At 41.5% G+C, this 24,688-nt stretch overlaps 1 protein-coding gene across 1 annotated transcript in view; it reads right to left on the bottom strand.

Annotated features, from left to right (window-relative positions):
* nexmifb (neurite extension and migration factor b) overlaps window positions 1-18,447 on the bottom strand; it is a 43,843-nt gene extending 25,396 nt beyond the window's left edge. Inside the window, exon 1 of the mRNA XM_029513093.1 lies at window positions 18,357-18,447. The gene's annotated coding sequence lies outside the window, so the exon portion shown is untranslated. The remainder of the gene's footprint in view (window positions 1-18,356) is intronic.
* Between the last annotated feature and the right edge of the window lie 6,241 nt (window positions 18,448-24,688).

The following is a 24,688-nucleotide window of genomic DNA, read 5'->3' as shown; positions in this document are numbered from 1 at the left end:
CTTGACCCAAATCCTCCCAGGTCAACGCACTGATGTTCATGTCAGCATGTCTATCTAAATTCACCTTTAGTCTTTAGAGACAAGCATAGTAAAACAGAAACAGCTTATTACAATAGTTCATGAAGCTATAAACTATGTGTGTAAGATGCGGTCATCAAAGAAAAAATTGGCTTTACATGTATGTACAACCGTCATATTTTATTTGGCATATAGCACAGTTCACAACTCTGCAGATGATCAAACTGCTCTGCCACCACCGCTGCTCTTTTAATTCAATAACGTTTATGGATTATTGTATGTTTCGTGTGTGAAATAAACTTTTCACATGTTCATGTTGAATTTGGACATTTACAGCTCAAACTTTTAGTAAAAGTCAACAACTGGGATTATTTAAAATAATGGTGGAATCATCAGGTTGAAGACCTGAGAATCCAAACAACCAGTCAAGACACCAGCAGGCTGAAGAAGTCAAGCATGTGTTCAATATTTTTTGATAACTTCTGCATGAAAATACCTCAAACAAGAAGAAATGACCACATTTTTAAACTGCCACCATTGAATTTGTGAATTTTTGAGGAAAAAAGGAAAGAATAATACCTCCTTCTTTCTTTAATGGTTTATGGGACACTAAAATAATAAAACTATAAAATCCATTCCAGTGTACTTGACTTGACAATAAAATCTGTGCATGAGCAATTAGAAATAATATAAGTATGTAAGAAAGTATGATAATAATTTATGGTAATAATTTGCAGGTGATTGCTGGAGCAGAAAACAACAATATTCCTGTTGATAAATACATTAAATATATTCTTTTGTTTCTATTAAGTGGCTGCAACTAACCTGTTTCCTGAGAACAAAAGTATATAACTGACAGCTGTTTATAAATAATCAAGTAATTATTTTAACTATTTCATGATTAATGGATTGATGGATTATAAGTTATCAGGAAATCCATCCATCTTCTACCTGTTATCATTTTCCGGGTCATGGGGCTGCTGGAGCCAATCCCAGCCAACGTTCTGGGTGAGGGGCAGGTACACCCTGGATCACAGGGCCAACACACAAAGACAAACAGAGACGAACAACCATTCACACTCAGACCCACGGTCAATTTAGAGTCACCAGTTAACCTAGACATGCATGTCTTTGGACGGTGGGAGGAAACTGGAGAACCTGGAGAAAACGGGGAGAACATGCACAGAAAGGCCCCAGGCCGGGAACCAAACCTGTGACCTTCTTATTGTGGGGCAACAGCGCTCACCACTACACCGCTGTGCTGCCAGTTATCAGGAAATAGTGAAAAAATATCAGTGATATCTTCTAAAAACCAAACAATATTCAGTTCTGTATCACAGACAGTGTCCTGATAGAAGGGGTTAAATTATAGAAGAACAAAAACTACAAAGGACAAAAAACAGCTGCTGGTAGTTTTTTAAAGGACAAAACTGATAATCTAATGTGTTGCAAAGGTTTGACAAATCAATGAATTTAATAAAAAGACATTTGATTCCAATAGTCCTATAAAATGTAAAATATAACGTATTGAAGAACCTGGTGGAAGACTTTAAGTATCAACATACTAATTTCTTGACCAGTTTCTTGACTAATTTTACACCCAGCTAACAGTTTTAATATCATGAATCAAATTTCTCCAACCTCACTTGGATGTAATGGGTGTGTAAATAAAATAATGGGGCTACATGCAAATAGTTTACTTCAAATTTATGAACACATCAAACACACAGCTAATAACCATCGCAACAGGACTAAGTCATTATTGCTCTGATGTTGAATTCTAAACACAGCTGATTTTGTTAGTTTTAAATCATTTTGTTAAGCAACTGAAACACAACGTTTCTATTAAATGTATAAAATTCAACGTGTCGTGAGGTAGGTGACCCAAACCCACCGTCATTTAGCTAACAGTAAGTTTGATGTCAACCGCTTTTTAATTTAATCCTGGCAATGCAATGTCTTTCGGACATCCAGAGCCAGCTGGGAAACACACAGTACAGCCATCTGATGTGATGGATTGAAGATTATTATCAGCATTTCTTTGGAAATGCATTTGTTGACCAAAAATCAAGGTTCAGATACTGTTTCATCATTGAGGCAGTGCATTAACTTCATCTAATTTCCTCTCTGACCCTTGTTAGATGCCATTTTTCCCCGACAATTACAGTCCAGTGTGAGGCCTTTGTCCTGTGGCATGTCGTGGTGGCCTTGCTGCCTGTATCCAGCTTCTCCTGTGTGAAAGACAGCTGATAAAAGCCTTGGGCTTTTGCTGGCATCATTGCCACTATGTAATTCCACTGCAGGGGAGCATGCTTTTAGCTATGAAGCCCACTGCCACAAGAGCACTAAAGACACAGGCAACAAACACTCGCCAAATTGCCCTTAAGCTCCAGAGACATTCCGTCTGACATTTTATTGACAGAGACAATTGTCACTACTCTACCCATGTGTTATTGCATCAGTAGCCCTGCATATACCACCACCAACACTGACACACAACAGAGATAAGGCTGGTAGCTGCATCAAAAACAGTCACCCTAATTATGAGGGTTCGCATTAAAATTTCATAACAAAAAACAAGATGACAATAAAGCCTCTCAAGTCAATAATGCACCAAGGCGGCACAATGCACAATTATTTTCACCAACCCAGAAACCTCAAGTAAAACACTGAACCCAGCCTATTTATGCTTGCAAAAGTGTGTGTGTGCATGTGTGAGAGTGTGTGTATGTGTGTATGTGTGTACAAGAGAGAAAGAGTGAGAGAGAGAGACCTTGAGTGCATTGGGAGGAGAACATACTGCAGAATTCAGGGAGGGAAAGCAAAGCTAACTGTGAGTCAGACTCTCTTTCTCTCTCTTTGGCCCTTACCTCACTCCTTCCACTTCCACTCTCCCCTTCTCCTCCCTCTCTCAGCACTTAAGCAGCTGCCTCCACTTATGCATGGCACATTTTAGATGACGGGGGGAGGGAGAAGTAGGGGAGGGAGGGAGTGATGGAGGTTGCGGGGGGGGGGGGGGGTTAGCAGGAGGAGTATTAGGGGATGGAAACAAAAGGTTGCACAATGATTGCACAGCGATTCAAAAGCTGCTGAAGGGGACATTCCAGCCTAGGTGAGGATGCTCCCCCTCATCTCCCCCCTCCCCTTCCCTCTCTAAATACCCACGCAGCTATACATCAAAGAGGAGAAGGTTAACCGCTAGACACAGTAACCTCTGTAATAGAACTGTTTTCTAATGACCATCAAACAGTGTTTACTATCTCTGGGCTTGTGATCAATGGCTGCATGCATGGGCATCATCCTATTTCACACCCTCTTTCCTCATGCTGAGACAGAGAGGGAGATGTGGAGGAAATGACAGCTGGGATGCAGGAACATCCCACACCTTTCAGGACATGAACAGCCTAATCTCTTGACCACCTTCTAATATTTACTACCTGTGCAATTGTGGATTAGCTTGGTTTTAAATAAATGTCCTGCCATAGGTTAAAACTGAGCTGTCCCATGTTAACCATGATTCTCCATTTCGACCTTTCAGTGTACATATTTTTAATGTTTAGTTCAATGGAGACTGCTGAGCCCATTGGCCAGCTGTGTAAGCAGGTTATTACTACATTTTGCTTTTAGGGAACATGACGCATCAAGAGCGAAGAGCATGCATCAGGAGATGAAGGTTGTGTCACATGAATGCTCTACAAACTAAAGGACAGAAACAAAGATGCTGTTTGTTTCCTCTGTAGAACTCATGATCAAGTTTGTTTTCCTTCACCATGACCTTAACCTTACTCCATGCATCTGTATCACTGTAACCATGACAACGAAGGTCCTCTAACCTAAAGAAAGTACTTGACCCTAACTACGATGTTTTGCAGAACCTAACAGAGTTGTTTTTGTGCCCACACGTAACCATGACATGTGTTCAGGTTTATCCAAGTTTATCAGGGTAACCATGACAATGAGGGTTGTGTATCTGTGCCACTGGTTCACTTCCATGGACAAGCAATCTGCATAGGTGGCCAGGTTGGGGGTTTAAAACTGTTTATAAAACATTTAGGGAATTTTTGCAGGTTCAGTTATTTTGAGAAATCTAAATTATTATTATTTTTATTGGGTTTTACAGGACGGCAGTGATTTGCTGATTTATTTTTTTTAATTCCCACTCCTCCAAAATTTCCCATACCCTGTTCCACAAAATCATTTTCCATCAAATGAAACTGAATTTTTGTCATTAGAAAAAATAAAGACATTAAATTAAGGAATCAAAATTTTCTCTTCAACTCTACTATTCCTTCAAAGTACCATGTCTGCGCCCTCTATAATGAGACATATGAGTATTAAAATTTCTACTGTTCAGATGTGGTTAGAGTTAGGCCCTAAATTAGGGTGGGTGTATCTAAATTACAAACATGTTGACTGACAAAATATCAGAAAAAAGGCAGTATACAGCACTTTTGTTAACCCATCTGTAACAACGTCATCCTCCTTTGTCCTTTGCTCTTGTCATAAATAATACAGCCACTTGCCTTGTCACTTGAACGGCAATTCATTAGAGGTTCTGCTTTGCCAAGAAAAATCTAACAGACAAGAAGTGATGTGTTTTACATCGAGATCTGTGTGAGAAAGCACGCAGCTGACATCAACGCTGAATTCCTTTACAACTACCATGTGGTTATCATTGGTTGCAAAAGTAAGCGCACACTTTTGCAGGTTTAATGCAAGTTTCACGCTTCAGTGTAAACATAGATTGCAGCTGTCTTGCTAATTGATTATGATATCACATGTTAATTGTACTTAAGATATTCTGCAGGCTCAATATAATAGTCTAAGATTCTTGGACTCACTTTATTTCAGCGTTAAATACCACAAACACGAACAAGCACTTGAAAAATGGAGACATTTCTATAGTTCTCTCCCTTGTCTGTACAATGAGAAGTTAGTTGCATCCACATTTGTGTAGTACGCGTTTAAATTGGAGGCAATTCATAACATTAAGGAACTCAAAATAACAAAGCTCTGCCTATCTGTGAAGGCCATATTCATTTGGTTCAGTCAGGGGCAATGGAACTGATATTATTGTTATTATTATTATTATTATTATTAGTATTATTATTATTATTATTGAGGTATAATGAAACTTTAAGTAAAACTGAACACCTAGAAAATATGGAGTCAGTTTGACCATGATAAACTCATAGCCTGACCATAACCATTAGCAACTAGTGGGGGTTTCCCAGGAGACCAAACTAAAGCACTAGAAAAGTTAAGCGCTCCTATGTGTCAAGGTTAGATTAATTTTGCATAATAATAATAATAATAATAACAACAATATTCTTTGTTTTCCCAGACTGAGTGTAAACTTGGTCCTTAAGTGTCAGAAACTGTTAATTCCTAAAACATGTTGTGCAAACACGTTCATTTTCTTTGGAAATAAATTTCCTATTTTTCAACAGTTTCAATGATTTCACAACACAGTTTCAAGTTACTTTGACAATCACGAGTCACAATGATGTATTCATAAGAGAGCTGGAGGCAAATTTTAAAAGCTGCTAAATTTATGTTGGAAAAATGCTTTTCAATGAGTGGTATTCAGTACGTAAAAAAAAAAAAAAAAAAACCTGGCACATTGGCTTTCTGAAGTTCCATCATATAGATAACCTTTGCTGAAAGAAAAACAAACCAAAAAAACTTTTCGAGATAATGGGCAAAAAAGAAATCTCTAGTGTGAGACATCAAGGAATAGAAAATTCCTCCCATTTGTACAGACTAAGGAATAAATGTTCAGCAGACAGATCAACTGCATCTTTGGCTCCTTAATTTTTTCTTTTCTAGCACAGTAAATGTCTTGCTAATACGTCCACAGTCTCTTGAGCCAAGACAAAAGCAGCTCATTGATAACAGCTCAATAAGTGAGCATGGAGCTCTGTCGAGGGCTTTGAGGAATTTCCAGTCTATACGCAACCATAATGGATCACACATGGCACTTTTAAAACCTGTATCTTACTCCCAAAATTGCAGTGGCTGCAATTTGGATGCAGACTTCCCCATCAAAACACAATAACAATGACAAACAGTCGACAAAGTTATAAATAATAAGCAGCTGATAAATAGTTAACACTTTTCTGGGATAATTAATCTCTCACAGTTCAATCTATAAATGTATTAATGATGATCCTGTCAAAGAGATATATTTTATCCATCCGATAGTGTGTTACACCTTATTATTGTTCACCTTAAAATTACAATCTTTTAACAGTATTTTGTTTTTCAAAATGAGACTCTAAAATGAAGCCATGTTTTTCATCCACATCACAAAATCCATTCCATTACTCTCACAGTAAAGATTTCCCTTTGTTCTCAGAGCCACAAATTATTTCCCGGTTGCTTCAGAAGGCTACTCCTTTACTTGGCTTCAAAACCAAAGGACAGGGGCAGGCGGGGTGGAAGGAGGGGGGCAGTAGAAGACAGAAGCAGAAGAAAGGAGGAACACAGGGAAATTGAAAGAGAGAGAGAGAGAGAGACGCACAAAACGATGGGAAGGGAAATGGAGGACGGAGGCAAAAAAGAAAAAGCTGCGACAAGACAGAGGGTTGTCAGTCAGAGTAGGAGCGTGAGTACTATGTGTTTGTATATTAAGGAGGTAATAATGATGAGGGCACAGGACGGAACAACAGCCTTATTCTGCCCTTCAGACCGTCTACAAACTCAAATCTCAATATTCACCCACCATCTCCACTTGCTAATACACCGCCTTCCTTTGATATTTGTTTTCCCTTTTAAAGTCATTGATGTTATTAGTTTTTGAAACCCGGCTTAGAAGCTTATTGATAGGCTGTGCACATGGAAATACAAATGGCCTCAGAATCTCTGATGAGAGAGAACAATAATTCTTGTCTATTTCTCTTGTGAAGCTTCAGCACATCTACAACGCACAAACCACCCCAGGAGGGAGTTTCTGTGTTTTCCTACATCTAGACTCTCTGGTATGTTGCAGATTTGGCCTCTTTGCTACTGGTGGCCTTCGACAATAATAAATGAAAACCCAGCTTTCATGTGAAACACTTAATCAGGAGGTACAGAATGAGTGAGAGCAGTGAAAGGAGCACACTGTCACGGCTTTAATGTGTGTCTCTCTGTGTTCAGAGATGGGGGTTAGCCTCACTCATGTGCCACAGCTGAAATTGGCAGGCTAACAGTCAGAACCCTGTAACACAATGTACAGCATTTCTAAACAGTATAAAGAGATATGACAGCCAAGCAGGCAGAGAGACAGATTTGAGGGAGGGAGAGATAGCGGAGAGCGAGACTGAGAACAGAGAGAGAGAGAAATATCATTTTTAGAAGCCTGGTGTGTATGTCTAAACATTTTCTTTACAACTAGGTCAGAACAGCACAATTATTCTGGACTCACAGAACAAGCGTTTAGCTGTTTGATAGTGGCAGATCTGCGTCTAGACGCAGCAGGTCAAATTTCACAGTCAAAGTCGTTAAACGTTACCGTATTGCGTGTAAACGAAAGGAGAAGTTGGTAAGTTGCTTTGGGAAGGGGTGCAAGCTTTTCTACGGGCAAATGAGAACAAAGCCCAGTCTGGCTCCTCGTAGGTAATCAGGCCTATTGATTAGTGTCCATGTGGATCTGTGAGGGGCTGCAGAAGCCTGGGAGCCAGTGGCTGTGTGCATATGCACAGGGGTATTAGCGGCGCATATTCTTTGGGCCTGTGGGACAATGAAGCCTCAGAGCGAGGTGATTAAAAGGCCTCAGCTATTGAGCTCCTCCAATCAATGCCCTTATGTGCTTCTGTACAGAGCCAGAGGCCACTTCCTAAACAACAGACTCACACACATGCTGACACACTATCACCCCCACACCCCCAATTCTTAAACCTACTTCGTTAAGTGTTGGGGCCAAAGGGGGCCAAATCCCAATTGGCCTGCTGTATAGCTTGCCATGGCCGCACCACATTGAAGAGGGGCTTGCTATTTTCATCATGTGCAATGGCCAATTAAACAAATCTAATACTGAAGAGAAATGGGATAAAAGTAGAAGCTTTTCATTTAAATGGATAAGGTTAATGAGTTATTTGTATGGTTGACGTATTCCAGTGGTATAAAAGGTTAGGCGTATCTACGCAGCTGCCCTTTGGAGTGATCTCCTCTGTTTCACGCTCCCTCAAGCAGTAGTAATGAGAGGTCACTGTGCACCATGAGGACCCTGAGAGCCAACAGCTCCAGCCAGACAACCACACAGCCACCATCATATTACTATTTCCTCCAAAATAAGCAGACCTTGAAGAGAGGAACAGGTCATTTCAGACCTTTCTCTTAACCTGCCTCTCTCTTTCAATATCCTGACAAGTGGTCTGCTCTCAGCTTGCTGTGACCAGAGAACACTCCTCCTTCTTGTTTTTGGAACATCCACTTTCATATTTTCAATAACCGCAGAGTCCTATTTTTGTTTCCTAATGGAACCTCTCTCTCTCGCTCTCTCTCGCTCTCTCTCTCTCACACACACACAGGCTATCTCTCTTTTTCTCTGTGTCTCTTGTTTCTTGTCTCTAAATTCCTTTTCAGAGAACTGGCTGAGAACTGGTTTTCTTTACATCCTTTGCCATAATCAGAAATGCTATTTTTTGTCGTCCCATGTCTCATCAACACCTCACCTAATCCAGTCTAAAATATCCCATTCTGCTGACATATAATCAGTGTTGGAAAATATAACTCAATCACAACATGATTACAGAGTAACACACAGGTGAGCAAATACGTATCATGTCAGTTTCTATACAGGCAGGTTCTAGATGTAAACTTGGACTTGTGTTGTTGAAAATCATGAGAAAAGTCCTTGCTGTGCTTAATTCAAAGCTATTGATTTGGTATTTATTTCATAAGCCAGTATGTCCAAATACTCACAGGCACAGAAAAGCTCATATCACAGGCTACCAGGCAGCCTGGGGTGTGTTGCTGTCAGGTTTGCCGGTGTGAGCGGACAGAGGCGGTGGGCTTTGCTTAAGACAGAGTATTGGACAAACACAAACAAACGAGGCAGCGGCCACTGTGACTCAGTGCTCTAATGAACCAGCGTATTGACTTGCTGGCTTTCTCTTTCTCCCTGCCTCCATGTCTCTCTCTCTTTCTATCCTGCACACACACTCTGCCTCGCTTAGTCTCTCCCTCTGTCTGCTGTGTTTGTATGGATCCCAGCTGCCACTCGGAATACCAATTACTGAAGGCCCAGTAGTGGGGGAAGGAGAGGGTGAGAGATAGAGGGAAAAGGTAGACAGGGAAAGAAGGAGGGATAGTGGGGAAGGAATGAAGCCGCAAAGCGGAGGGAGGAAAATTGTTGTGTCTCCAGCAGGCGATCCAGGGGGCTTGTCCTCGCTTGGTGGCCGGCTCAAAGTCATGGGCGATGGCGGGGAGGATGAGGAGGGGGGTCGTCATCCCTGATGCTGTAGCAGATCAAAAGGAGGGAAAATCAAAAAGTGTCTCCATGTGAGACACTTACATCCCTGATGCGTTGACATTCTTGCAGCTGATGCACGAGGAGGGAAAATCAAAGGCGAACTTTCTGTGGTCTGCCACAAATAGGTGCACCCCCTTAGCTCCCCCACGAGCGGGCAGAAGGAGGAGGGGTGTTCAGTGTTTCACAGGCAAAAGAAGCATTTTTCCTTGTGAATTCCTGGGACGAAGCTGGGCACTACATCTCCTATTACAAGATATTTGTATTTGATGAAGGGATTTGGGCCGTGGAGAGCTTTTGGTTCCAGTGACACTCCTTCTCTACCGCTCCCCTTCTCTTCTCCAACTACCGCAACAATTCTCATGACAACCATAATGAGCATGCTCACATTCTGCACGATACCACTAATTTGAGAAATTTCCAGCACAAAGACATAATTATACAAACTAATTAGACGAAGACTTCGCTGCACAGAGATCCTCCGCAGTTCAACTCATCCGCCTACCTGCCAATGACTAAAATAGGAAGCAGCCGTCAAACCCATCCATGCTTACATCCCTCAGTTAGTGTGGTGAGATGTTTGAGAGATGGTGCACAAGGGAGAATAATATGATCTCTCCCAAGGGCTGCAATCGCTCCCCAGCAGCAGTACAGCAGGGTCTTTGTTGGGGCTTTAGTGTCGCATAGGGCCAACAGAGCTTACCTAGCCGCTGGCAGAGAACAATCTGGGAAAGTCCTACGGCTATATAAGACATAATAAATCAGAGAGAGGCACTCAGATGTGCCATGGACACTTAAAAATGCAGAGTTCCAGTTGAGGTGTTCGTAGTGAGCTATAGGTGAAGTGGTGGGTTTTCTCATGAAGAATATGAGGAGAGTACTTAGAGAGAGTTGGAGAGGCGAGGGAGGTAGAAAGGTAATTGATTTTAAGAGTGATGGGAAAACCCACAGGTCTCAAGAGGGAGCAGCAAACCGTCTCGACGGATACAGAAGTCCCAGCTGCCTCCTAGAATAATGGAATTAATTCTTAGACTGACTTAAATACATTTTATAATGGGAACTAAATTAACATTTCCTAAAGCCCCCAGAGAGGGAGTCAACGTGTAAATTGTTACCAATTTTTACTTTCTCTCAACAATGGTGCCTTTGTCCTTTGAATATGTGTTCCCAGTAAGTTCTTGCCATTATCCAAAAGAGTGTTCTCTTATCATTTCTGTCCAGTATAACATGAGAAAAATAATCATGTTAGCACTATTATTATATAAACGTGGATTGACTTGTGTGTACACAAAAACAAACTTTTGTGCCCACATAGACGCTCAGGGGGCCAAATAAGCATGTGCACATTCGTACATACACATTCATATTTCCAAGCGCTTGGCAGACTGTCACTGCATTCACTGTGGAGCCTCAATAGTTGTGGGCAGACTTGTTAGAATATGAGAGAGAGACACAGACGGGTGTTTGTTATTGCTAATTTTTTGTCAGGTCACTAAATCCAGGTAGACCTACTATGCCTTGGGATTAGCAGTCAGTACAGAGGGCTTCTCTATGCACTGACTGCCCCTCAAACAGATACTTCATATGTACAACCACACACACACACACAAACAATGCACATAGATATCTTATCACCTCTCTAGAGGCCTCATCACTGTAGCAAAAACACTGCAGCTGCATACATCTTTGATAGTGAGGTTTAAACCTATTAGATCATATGGCAACAAAGTATAGAAGGAGACCGGCTCTCCCCTCTCAATGGAATTACCTGCATAAATAAATCATAAGCAAATCCCAAATACTGCACACAAAAGGCAAAAAGGTACCCTCACATACAAGAATATATCTATATGTGTGTGTGTGTTCATATGTACACACACACCTCAGATACAGATCTCAGAGGAGCAGGTTATACACAATGTCATTTGAATAGGACATAACTATAACCTGTATAAAAGGAAAATACATGGTGTTACTATGTTCCCAAAGTATTTAATGCAATGTGACGGAAACCTGGAGGTATCATCACAGATTGAGCAACAGCAATGCTCACAATGGATATAAGTTTACTGGACGCAGATTATACGTAGCTTCTGCTGCTTATCACAGTGCAGATGAATGTAACTCTTAATGCTACACTTGTACCAAAATGTCTTAATAGCAATTCCTTATTTAACCAGGTTACTATTCCTGAAGTCAGTTCCCAATACTAGTTAGTCCAGAGACACCTGTGTCAGTAAAAGTAAGCAGATGCATCATAAAACAGTTCACATAATATAGCATGTCCTTAGAATTTGTTTTGGTTGGCCGTAGTCTGACAGATTTCTTTTGGCTTCCATGCCAAAGTTTAATTTTGTTTATTATTATTATTTAGGGTTTAACTAAGTATTATTTTCATTACCAATTAATATGCAAATTATTTTCTCCACTGATAAATTAGCTGTGGTTGATAGAATGTCACAATGTTACAACTTCCCACAATCACAAATAACATATTTTCTCCTGTTTTAACAGTCAAACAGCCAACAGCTGGGGTCGACGCAAAATATTCAGTTTAGTGTTGAATCGGATGTTTCTGCTGGAAAAAAGGGAATTTTGATTGAAAAAATAAACCTAGCAATTCTGAAACTATTCATGGGTTATTTATTGTCAGTCAAGTAAATGATTAACCAAGTACGTGTGAGTGTGAGTGGTTGTTGGTCTCTGTCTGTCTCTGTGTGTTGGCCCTGTGATGGACTGGTGACCTGTCCAGGGTGACCCCGCCCTCACCCAGTCTGAGCTGGGAGTGACTCCAGTATCCCCCGCAACCCAGAAACGGAAAAGCGGTAGAAGATGAATGAATGATTCTAATCACGAAACAGGTGCATGATGAAAAAAAAGTACCAGGGATCTAACCAAGCATCCAAGTCCAGCTTTTAATACTTTTGACACAAGAGTGTAAAATAATACTTTCCTTTGTCTTTGTTTTTGGCAGGGCTGAAGACAAATACAACACACATAAAGTGGAAAATAACTGTGGCACTTCATTCAGAAACAAAGCTGAATACTCTAACTGATCACCTCTGGCATTACCCAGCTGAAAACCAAGAAAATATTCAGCAAATTCAGATCTCCTGAATTCCACTACGCAAAAGAAACTCTGAGGCTTTCTGTGACTAAATGATAAATTAGTTCTTTTAACAGTGGGTGCTACACTAAGGTGCATATTTAACTCCTACTGGAGAGCATTTTACTGTCTCAATTGTGATATATATGGGCTGTGTGCTGACAGTGTTGCTGAATGATGACTTGGGGAAATAGGTTAGAAGAGCAGTGAGAGATAGGGAGTTGAAAAATGTCTATTTGCGCATGACAGAGCTTCAGCACGTCACTGAGGGTTGCTGTCAGGGGTGAGCCCAGAATAAATGCGAAGCTGATGTCTGGGCCCTTCATGTCTCTTTAAGCTACAATTAGCTGCTTGTTTATGACAACAAAGACTGGGTCACTGTCATGATGCTCAAATATATGCATGTGTGTTTGAGAGGGAGAGAGCTAGAGCGAGAGAGATAACGGGAGCTACTAAGCTCAAGAAAACCCAGAGCCAGCAGAAATTCCTAGTGAACTGGAGAAGCAGCGCACACAGAGAAATGGGGAAGTATACAGACAGGTGTACATCCTATAGTTAAAGAGCTACAGAACACACTCAAGACCCATGAAACGCATATGAAATGAGAAGACCTAATTATTATTTCCATTGTGCGCCACTCCTGTGACAAGGACCACTAGCTGTGAATGATTATAATTATTACCCGTAGTAGAATAGCAGTCATGCTGTTGTATCATCAGCAACATCATCCAACAGATCAGGGTCAAATCCAACTTGAAATTCATGTATGCGATTCAATTCACATTCTCTGTGCTAAGATATTCAAAAACATTTCTCATTTGACTTCTGCTTAGATGCGTCACACATGGATTATGTTTTGCCTCTGGCACACGATGGTAAATGGAAAGTAAAGCGAGAGTCGTCGGCTGACTGCATCTGACAGGAAAACTATTGAATCTGTTCAACAGGCTTTTGTCATTCTTCTCTCCACACCAACCTAACATATCATACAGTTGCTATTCGATTCGGTTACCACTGATGTTTGATTGGGGCACAAATTACACAGTCTCCACAAGTAGTTGCACAATCAAATCGAAATGAATTACAAGTGAATTGAAAATGAATTACAAATCTGAGACCAAAACGCCAGCAGAGAATTGTAAATGCTCAACTCTTGTATGCCATGAGAAGATTTACAGCAAAATAAAGTCTGTCTCATATTTTTACATAAATTCACAACATCATTTAGAGTAGCAAACAAGACTGTTTTGAATGGCTGGTAATTATATAGAGCAGCAAATAAAGCATGGCTCTTTTCTGAGGCACTGGTGGCTTGTTAAGTGGTGCACAGACAAAACAGCATTTAGAAAATGAAAGGTGCAGGGAAACATCCAGGGCACAGCGAGCTTCGCTCCTATTAGAAACAACACTGTCTGTCTCACGGCCGTGTGCTTGTTCCAACTGGCTGTGCTGGAAGGACGCACCCAGTACCCCCATCACCAGTAGTAACTATTATGTCTCTTGGCTGTATTTTTCCGTCCCTTCTTTCTCTCTGTCCATTCACGCTTTCCTCTAATCTTCTCGCCACGTCCGCCCATCCTCTCCTCCACAGCTCCACTGTTTATCCTTTCTCACACTACAATTTCCCCAATGTTTTGTTCCCTTACTTGTCATCAACCCCTTTTCTCATCCCCATCCCCCCTACTTCTCCAACCACCAAATCAAACATAAGCTTAATGATGGCTTATTACTGCGGTTTTCAGGAACCTGGCTGTATACGCATCCAGTGTAACGTGTACATGTGGCTCCCCCCAGCTCTGACATAAAGATTAACAAAAGAAAACATACTCAAATTAGACAAAGGGCAATGAATGTATTAGTGTTATTATATAACAAAAAACAGGGCTGGAATGGCCACTGTGTGTGCCATTACAAATGAAACAATACATGGGAGCCCACTGTGTGAAACCAATTAAAATCCAGCCGTCATATAGCTTCCTCCCTCCCAAATCACGTTGTGAATATGCCGCTTTCACACCATTCATATCAGTGCACCTGTGTCCATTGCATTAAATCTTCACCTCCTCAAATATCCCAGTATCACATCTCACTATCAGTTTCAAAAGTCCCATGGGTGGAAATACAAAGGGCCCCAGAGAGAGTGAGTAGAACAGTAGAAAATTCACATTATCTATCCATCTGTAATATACAGGTCTGGTGCAGAAGCAAGAAATGAGCAGTGAACGTCAAGCCTACATGCTTTTGGTCTCCCTTGCCTCTACTCTACGCACTGTGATCTAGTAGTCAGCCTGAAAAGTGGTTTGATTGTACTTTTATTTGTTAATGGCAGAAATCCTGATGCATTACTTTAATCATCCTGGCAGAACTAATTCATGAACATGACGCAAAAAAACATGGCTTGACTTGGCATTCAAATAGCATCCACCTGCTTTGTTACCTCTCTCTCTCTCTCTCTCTCTTTCTCGCTCCATTTTTCTTTAAACTTCCTATCCTCAGAGTACTCCTGCTTCGGCCTTTCACAGGATTTTCTCTGATAGGACTTGTAAGTCATGCGAAGGTTTAAAACCTCAGTGTGGCTTCTTCTGGTGAGTTGTCATGAATGAACCCACACAAAGAATGGAGAAGACCACTGTGACCATTTTCTCCTCAAAAACTATGGGGCCCACCCAGATCCTATATGCGAGCATGGCTATGTTTGCCTAGGCTCTCAGTGTGCAGAGCAGCCCTCAGAGCTAGCTGCTGCTGGGGGTGGGAGGAAGACAGAGAGAAGAGGAGGGAAAAGGAGGAGGGGTTCACAGCTTCCCCCTGCAGAGCACTGGTCCAAAACAACCACAGGCAGCCTCTACTCACATCTATCCTCAGCCCAATCACACATCAGCTGCTCTGTCAATGCTGACCAGCAGCCAATCGAGGGACAGATCCTTCATGTCTTTCTGACTGTGCCGCTTTTAATTCATGACATGACTACACTGTAACAGTTTTGCCACATACTGACACATATTTCTAGAAGAGCGCACTCTTTAAAGTAGAGCATAGTTAGTTTAGCATAGTTTGACCAGTTTTTTGCCTCTCTCAGCCTGTGTATGTGTGCTTGTCTATGTTTTTGTATGTGTCTGTGTGTATGTTTGTGTGCGTGCCTGTGTGTGTGTGCAGCAGGATGTGTTGGATTATGTTTATGTGTATTTGCATGAGCATGTCAGTAGTGTGTTTGTGTGTCTCCTCCTGGAACAGCTCACGTCTGGGGGGCAGAGCAGACAGTAAAGAGCTCAGCAGCGCCTCAGTCCCTTAGGACACGCTGCAGCTCTCTCCTCGCGGCCATGAAAAGCAATCAGAGCCAAGCCTTCTCCCCTGGACTTACCTCTGCCTTTAATTACAGACCTAAGCAGCAGCAGCGCAGAAGACAGCCTGCGCTGGGCCAAAGCCAGCATGTCACAGCCCAAACACAGCGCTGGGGTCGACGCAGCAGGCCTCTGCATACAGTAGCCTGTCATAAACACTGAGTACTTAAACATAAGGCTCCTCCTAATGGCCTCAGCATGTTTCTACATAAAATTGGACAGAGCCAAGGTGCTTCTGTTCTGTAACAACACAATATGCAGAGACAAATACAGACATATTAAATAGGAAAAGGGTCTATATAGGCAAGAAAAGCTTTTTCTGCGTGCTTCATAAGATGATCTCATAACTATCCTGCTATGTGGTAATGCCTAATGGCAAAAGAAAGTGTCAGAGACACAAAATAAATCTATATTCTGGTTTATAGTGATCAGAAGACACAAGGTGTAAAGTATGAATCCGAAGCATCATCGTTACATGTGAATGATATGTCCACTGGCACAAAAAAGGATGACTGATTAGGATCTGTTCATTCTGTGTAACTGAGATTCTCTTGCATTCGACAAACGGCGTGGTAGATGACCAACACGTGCCTAAGGCTGAAGCAAAGGAGAAGCCACAGTGCACACATTGGCAGGGGAAGATAAGAGGCTATGTACACAAGCCACTGGTTTTATTGCTGCAAAATAATGCTGGGATAGCATTTTAAACACATTTTCAGAAAACCTGACAGCACTGTCCTTACAGCTACAGTGGAACAGTGGAACAGCCATGGTGTTAAAATGTATCATTGGGCTCAATTTCCCACCCAATTGAAATTGAAGGGAAAATGACACTTTACTGATGGGAATGAGACTGATCAGGAAGTAGATGTGGATAGCAAATGCTGTAAAGACAGTCTCCTGTACCCGCTCCGTGGCACACCACAGAAAGGAGGCACAGTTTTATATGATAGCTCCTGTTAGTTTCCGCATCTGTGATCTTCAAACAAGGCCGGGTGACCAGAGCAAGGAGGCCCGCTCCCCTTCCAAACGTCATATAGCCTCAGGCCCAATGGTACACTGTACCGTCACATATGATAATGACACCAACATCAATGTGTCAACTCAATTTGGCCCTCTTTTAGGCTCCCTTTGACTCAATCAATGCACGGCCCTCCATCTGGTTTCCACTGCTGTCTTCACATTAGACAGGGAGAAGGCGGCGACAGACTTTCTAACAGCTCACTGTAACTGCACCCTGGACCTGTCAGTTTAACATTGCATTTTATTTTGAAAGCAAATCTTCCAACAAGTATCCAGTGCCTGCTAGAGAGTAAAAAAAACAAAAAAAACACCCTGTTAAATACACTACAAATGCTTCAAAACTTAAATCAAAGCAAGTCATTCCAGGTCAATAACTGTGCCTCGCAGATCATTAATTGTGGCAATAAATTCACCAAGTTCTTATTTGAAAATCCCATCTTGAGAGGCTTTCCAATAAACATCAGCTGGGCAAATTTCTAGCTCTTTAAAATTTAAGCCAATTAAAATCCTATTTAAAATAAAGTTAACAAGTAATTCTAACACCTCCACAAAAGCACAGCACTGAGGCTGTTATTATGGGCTGCAGCTCATTATTTTCTACATGGCTTGTCTGGCTTACAGTGTGGCTGACTGGGACATCCAGTAAACATCTGTCATGAGGCATCCTTAAGGGGAGCACAGACACAGTAAGCTACTGATCTAGTGACCCCACAGTGCAGGCATTCACACGCCTTGGTGCACCTGTGCGTGCCCCTTCCATGGTGATGTTTAAGCCAATTTTAGGAATTTGCGCCAATAACCCATTTATGAATAATTTATTCGCCATATCACAGAAGAGGGGCCTAGCCTGTAAGATGATGTGTTATCCCATCGGGTTTCAATAGCCATTCATGAATCATTCATTAGTTTGGACTATAGATTATTCCACCTTCATTCATTTCTTATTCATTTCGGGGCAGCTCTGCTCGGGATGCATAGCGTTGATTCAAAATGACGTCCACAGGCCACTGTTTGTCTCCAAAACATACACAGTGCAGGGCAACTGGCTTCGATATTCACAACCACACGTGGCATCTGGATTCATGTTGCATTTGGAAATCAACAGCAAATAGCCACAACCTGTGCGGTGCAGAAGTGGGGGTATTTTTCGCAGGGAAAAGGTAATCGATGGAGCAGAGACGAATGAATGTAGGCTTCGACAGCTGTCCCAAGGAGGCAGGGCTGCTACTACACCGCATGCTTGGTGTGTTCTCCCTTTGAATAAAATGTCCGATCAGATCAGATCAGGGAAAGCAATGGATATAAATCAGTGTGTGTGTGCATCAAGCTGTCATGTGCATACCTAATAGAGCTGTCTCCCTTTTCAAATACAACACGGCACATTGAATAGCAGCATAATAACGTTTCCACTGCCTACCTCCAGAGCGTATGCGCCCAAACTGCGTTTTTTTTTCCCTCTCCCCCGTCGCAATGGGATCCTTCTCCGCTCGCTTTGGACAGTATCACAGATGCGTCTTTTCCCCGAAATGCAAGCACTTCCCCTGCATGTTCCCCCACCCGCCCTCCCCGCCACTACCAGGAGCAGCAGCAGCAGCGGCGGCGGCGGCGGCGGCGGTAGCGGCAGCGGCAGCCCGGGCCTCCGGTGGTAGCAGGTGGACGCGCCTCTCAGTGATGGAGACAGCGCGACTCTCCTCTTCCCCGCCGCTCCATCTTCACTTACGGAAGAATTGGTATTCCAGGAAACGCTACAGGGCAGCCAGCATGTCCCGATGTCGGCGCCTTTCTCGGGACAAACGCGGCCCGTCGCTTCTCAAACTCCCGATCCGCGGCGCCTCCCCCCACTCCCCCCCACCCCCAACGCCGGTTATCTACCTTTTACGAGATGCTTAATGATGCCATTGTCACGGCTTTTTTTTTTTTTTTTTTTTTTTTTTTGCAGCCGGACCTCTCCCCCTCCTTGCGGCGCGCAGTCTCGTAGGCGCGTACTTCTGCTGCTCCCCCTCCGATTCTTCTAGGGCCGACCTATGAGCGCGCACAGCCAGCCGACGCAGGGCCACGCACCGCTTTGACGGACGCGCTGAGCAAATCAGGTAGCCCTCTCCAAATAGGACTGTATCATTACAGGGCAACTGCAATGACATGAATAATGAATAGGCTACTCGTGTATGCCTATGTTTGATGATATACCCACTCATAACACTTACCGGACTGGAAGTAATATTTGGATAGACTTGAGGGGGTCTCTCTGTCTCTCTCTCTCTCTCTCTCTCTCTCTCTCTCTCTCTCTCACCATGAATTGGATATGAAAACTGTAGAAAGAGAAGAAATCATTAAGAAAGCACTGAATAACCAATTAAATGAAAAAAGTCAGTTGTGCTGTGACTTCGGTCATATTTTTGAAGTTACAATGCAGCAGCTCTGTCAGATGAAGAAAAGTGATAAAACGGTGTTATAGTCAGTGGAGGGTGGGGCTTTCCCTTCATATGGTATATTACATGTAATGATGATAATAATAATATCTGCTCTGATGTGTCCAACAGTTCAAATAGATGAATACGTTTACATTTTACATTTTGATTTATGGAAAGGAAAAGCATCAGATTGTCACACAGAGGAAGCTGGAAGCAGCATTTCTGCCCAAAAATGACTGAATAATTTATGGTTACAAGAATAGACACACATAGTCTGTCAATTGTCTCATTGTTTCCATCCTACAAATTGAATATAGGGTCTAAAGCTATTTGTTAACTGGTTTAATTTAATTTAAATGTTAAAAGTTTCAAACATTTAGTTGAGAGATTAGTCGCTTATGTCTTAAAAAAAAATGCTTTTATATGTTGGTTTCACCTCTTAACACTTGATGTCGTTCATGTAATTGTGTCATTGTGCTTCTGTCATTTTGGGGTTTCAGAAAGTTTGTCCGACAAAGCAAAACATTCAAAGACATCACTTTGGTCTCTGAGAGCTTTGACTGGCATTTATTGCCTGTTTTTATTTAGTTTACCGCCAAAGCTCTACACTAACTAACTCTAATTGCGATTATTGATTACTCTAAATATTATTTTCACCACCAAGTATTTTAATAGTATAAATATATTATTTGCATCGACATAATTGTTTTTCACCAACAGTCTAAAAGATAAAAACCATCAATTGAATATAATAATTTAAAACTTCTTAATATAGTCACAACTATGATCAGGTGTTAACAGATGTAACAACTACAAGTTGATAGTAAAAGTCAAAGTTGACAAGAGACCAACATTTTCATGCTGCTCTAATTACTGACCTTCTTCAAGTCTCCCCTTTAAACAGAGATAATCAATACTGCGGCATGAATGTAATGTAAAACAATAAGCACAACTATATTAAGTAGCACCAAAGTTTCAAAGTTCCACATGTAATGAAAAGATCTGTTGAAAAGTTAGAAATAAGAGTTTAAATTGTTTGCTAATCTGTAAAATTGGCAGAAATATGTTTGTATAATATAAAGCATTCATCACAAATGCAAGCGTGCACGTGTGGGGAGTCAGAATATTTATTGGATGTACAATCTACAGTACAATACAAAACACCCTGTTATCTCTAATTTGTGTGCAATCCAGAGCAATGAATGTGACCTGATAAACATATTAGCAGCCTTATAAATGGAAATAATAAATACTCTCTTTTAAATGAAACGGGTTATATGTGAGAACAATGGAACGGAATGGTGAAGGGCTTAAGTATGTAGATGTTACACTATAAAAACAGTTTATGCAAAATCTGCTATTTCTTTTCAAGCATGGTCTGTGCGCTTTTTATGAAGTGTAAATCAATAACATACAAACCGAGGGGTAAATTGACAGAACAAAAAAAGCATGATATAATGTCAACTGGGAAAGGGATTTGCAGTGTTAAAAAAGTACTTTTATAATTACATTCAAAACAAAAAGTCCTGTGTAATATGTTTTAATGTGTCATTATTTTTAAATCCTGTCTCGTTAACTATGTGTAAAACAAGTGTTCATTGCGGCACAGATAACTGATCAATGCTTAACCAAGCTTCAGTCAAATGTTTAGATGCAATAAGACTTAAAATTTTGGTGACCAGGTGTAACAAAGTGTTGCGAAAGAGTTGGTGTTGATGCGCTGTATGCGCTTTAAAGTATTACAAGTCAGTGTAGAATGACAGCAGCTGGCAGATATGGCATGGTAATAAAATGTTTTACATGATAATGAGATGAGAGTTTTTCAGGCTGTGCAGTTGAAAAAGTTGCTCTGAATAAAAGGTGGGCACATTCTCCAAACCACAGTTTAAAGTTTAAATAAATCAAAAGGGATGACTCTGACATTCAAGTCCATGTAGGATTAAAGGTGGTGGGGCTGATAGCAGAATGTAAATGCCAAAATTTCCAGCTTTTATGCTCACCATTTCTGACAGTGAGTGTGAAGTCTCCAATAAGATTATGACAGTTGTAACCTGCATGCATCCGTCTGTGTATTACCGTCACTGTGCCTGACCAAACAGTCTGCAGAGAGGCCATTTGATCTAATTTATCAGCTCTGCATGAGATGTGGTGAAACTGATTTAAAAAGCAGACCTGAAATATACATACAGGCTCACACTGATTCACGCGGACCCATAGAAAAGCCTGAAGACACGACTGAATGACATGGCAGGACCAGTATAGCCATTTTAACTCTCCCTACCAGTGCCTTACACTGGGACATCTGGTCCAGCCTCCATCTTCAGAGTTTTTTTTTTTTTTAATGAATGACCTCTTATATTAAATAGACTTAACAGTCCTGTAGACGACAGTCAGCACCACAGAAAACAGAAAGAAAACCCACCCCTGCTCTGCCCTTACTCTTTCTGTTCTCAGTTGGAAAGGTGTTACAAGGTCCGGTGAAAGCAATAACTAAACAGAACAAAGTTATTTTACCCTGTGTGCATAAAGAGCCAGCAAAAAAATGTATCTGTACCCAACCATTTGCCCATTATTACATTGTACCAATAACGACATTTTCCAAAGAACTTCATATGGGTATTCATACTCAGTAGCTGGTTGAACACAGTCACATGATATTATGTAGCATTCAGTTACTTACACATGAAGAAGAAAGGCCTCTTGTCTCAGTGTTGGAAAAGCCCGGGCAGCAGGAGTGACACTGATGGAGCAGGTCAAAACCGTCATGTCCAGTCCACGAGTGTTCTGCCTTTCCAGACGAAACATGACTTCTTCTATGGAGTAAACTCTGGAGGGCTGCTTTCACCTGAACACATTTCCTGCAATGTCACACGAGGTAGGTACCTGTGCGAGTATATGCCTGGGGAGGACCAGAGGATTAAAGGTGTTCCAGTAATGTTGGGGGTAGGATTCAGGATACTTGTGATGGTGAAGTCATCGAAGCAACCTCGCTGCTGCTCTGTAAACAGTGTGTAACTTCTTGATTGCAGCCATAATGATTTTATTACGACATTTTCTGAGTCCCTTCTGGCAAATTGGCATTTCAAGACTTTTATTTGCAAACAAATGCAGTTGACTTATGTGATAAAATGACTAATACAATGACTATGAACTCTCAGGTTGTTTGATCGATGCAGACGCTCTGACTCGGACCGATAACACTCACAGTTTGAAATCGTTTCCCCTGAGGCCTTCACCAACCTGTTCCCAAACCTACATCCAATATGACCTTCGAAAAGGATTTTTTAAAGAGTCTTATTTTTTAATACTATGATTTAAGCCACTTTTCATAGGCTCTGTGGCCTCAGCTTTTTAAAGAGCCATTATTAAATCGCTGCTTGAAAAATCTTGGGGAAAAAAATGTGCAAGTTTATAGACTGATTTTCAACCTTCCTGTTACTGATAAACTCACTGCATCTGAATGCAATCTGAATAAATAAATATATATATCTATTTCACACATTTATGAAGTAAACTTTGGTGTAGCTCATGGAACAGGTCTCAGCCCCATGTTTTTTTCTATGATATGCTTCTCTGTGATGACATCTTTTCCGATGCGTTGGGTTTCGGTTTTTTTTTTTTTCCCCTTTTCATTGCTACACTGATTCCCTAGTTATGTTTTCCTGCAAAGCCAATAATGACCTTTCCCAATCCTTAGATTTAGAGGGATGTCCTGACAAACTGTTGTTTGAACTGGTGTTCATATGATTTCTGAAAGCTTTACTACAAAAAACCTTTGAATAATTTATAATTCTTGTCTGCCATTCTTCTCTTATATCAGGACTTTTAACAAAGTGGAATGCATTTAAGATTTAGATTTTCTCAAAATCAAATGAAATGTATTTAGATTTGGTGGGGGAGCGGGGTGGGAATGAGAACAGGATGAAAAATAATAAAATAAAAATGCAGGCAAAAATATACAGATATAAAGAGATCAATGCCTGGTGCCACTAATTGTGCATTGGTAAATATTTGCGTTAAGTAAAAATAGCAGAAGTGATAATGAATTAGTGGTTTAATGATAACTAACAACTATTCCAGCAGCAGGTATTGAGTATTGAGGGGGAACAAGAGATGGTTCAGACCCTGAAGAATGAGAACAGAAAGAAATTGGACATGAGGGAAAAACATGAGTGACATGTTGATACATACATGGGGGAGAGATCGCGGTGGTCAGTGCATCCCCCAGCAGTCTAGGCCTAAAGCGTGAATAATTACATTTTTTAACTATAGGTTGTCATAGAGGAAGGTTTTAAGTCTCACCTTAAAGTTACGACAGAGTCCGCTCCCTGAACTCATACTGGGAGTTGGTTCTGTAGATAGCTGAAAGATCTGCCTCCCGATTTACTCTTGATTTTAGGAACCACAAGTAAATCTCCATTCAGAGGGCAACGTGACCTCCTGGGACAATAAGGAACTATGAACTTTCTGAAATATGTGGAGCTTGGTCAAATCAAATCAAATCAGATTTATTTGTATAGCGCCAAATCATAACAAAGTTACATCAAGGCACTTTACATATAGAGCAGGTCGAGACCAAACTCTTTATGAAATGATTTAAAGATACCCAACAGATCCCCTGATGAGCAAGAACTTGGCAACAGTGGCAAGGAAAAACTTCCTTTAAGAGGCAGAAACCTTGGGCAGAACCAGGCTCGGGGGGGGGGGCGCATCTGCCTTGACCGGTTGGGTTGAGAGAGAGAGAGAGAGAGAGAGAGAGGCAGGTCTGGTCATTAAGAGTTTTGTATGTTTTATATGAAAGACAAAGGACATGTCCTGGTCCTGGTCAAAAATGATTCCAAGATTCCTAACAATGGAGTGGGAGGCCAAGATAATGGCACACAGAATGGTTGGATGATCAGATAATGCTTGTCTAAGGTGCTTAGGGACAAGTACAAAACCATGAGTTTTTGTCAGTAAAAGGTTCCAGGTCATTCAGGCCTCTATGTCCGTAAGAGAGACCTGAAGCCTGACATTGCTAAGTATACATAAATATATAAATATGTTTTCTACAGATGTGCGACTACACCGGACACCCCGATGTTTCCTGCTCCAACACACCTGATTCAAATGAGTGACTGTTGATCAGACTTCAGCAGAGCTTGATGACGAGCTGATCATTGATCATCAGGTGTGTTGGAGCAGGAAACATCTAAAACCTGCAGAACAGTGGCCCTCCAGGACCGGAGCTGGAGACCTCTGGACCGGACCAAACCCCCCCAGGACCGGAGCTGGAGACCTCTGGACCGGACCAAACCCCCCCAGGACCGGAGCTGGAGACCTCTGGACCGGACCAAAC

The sequence above is a fragment of the Echeneis naucrates genome, chromosome 10, assembly GCF_900963305.1.
Source record: "Echeneis naucrates chromosome 10, fEcheNa1.1, whole genome shotgun sequence".
Classification (NCBI taxonomy): domain Eukaryota; kingdom Metazoa; phylum Chordata; class Actinopteri; order Carangiformes; family Echeneidae; genus Echeneis; species Echeneis naucrates.
This window is presented reverse-complemented; position numbering and strand designations above follow the sequence as displayed.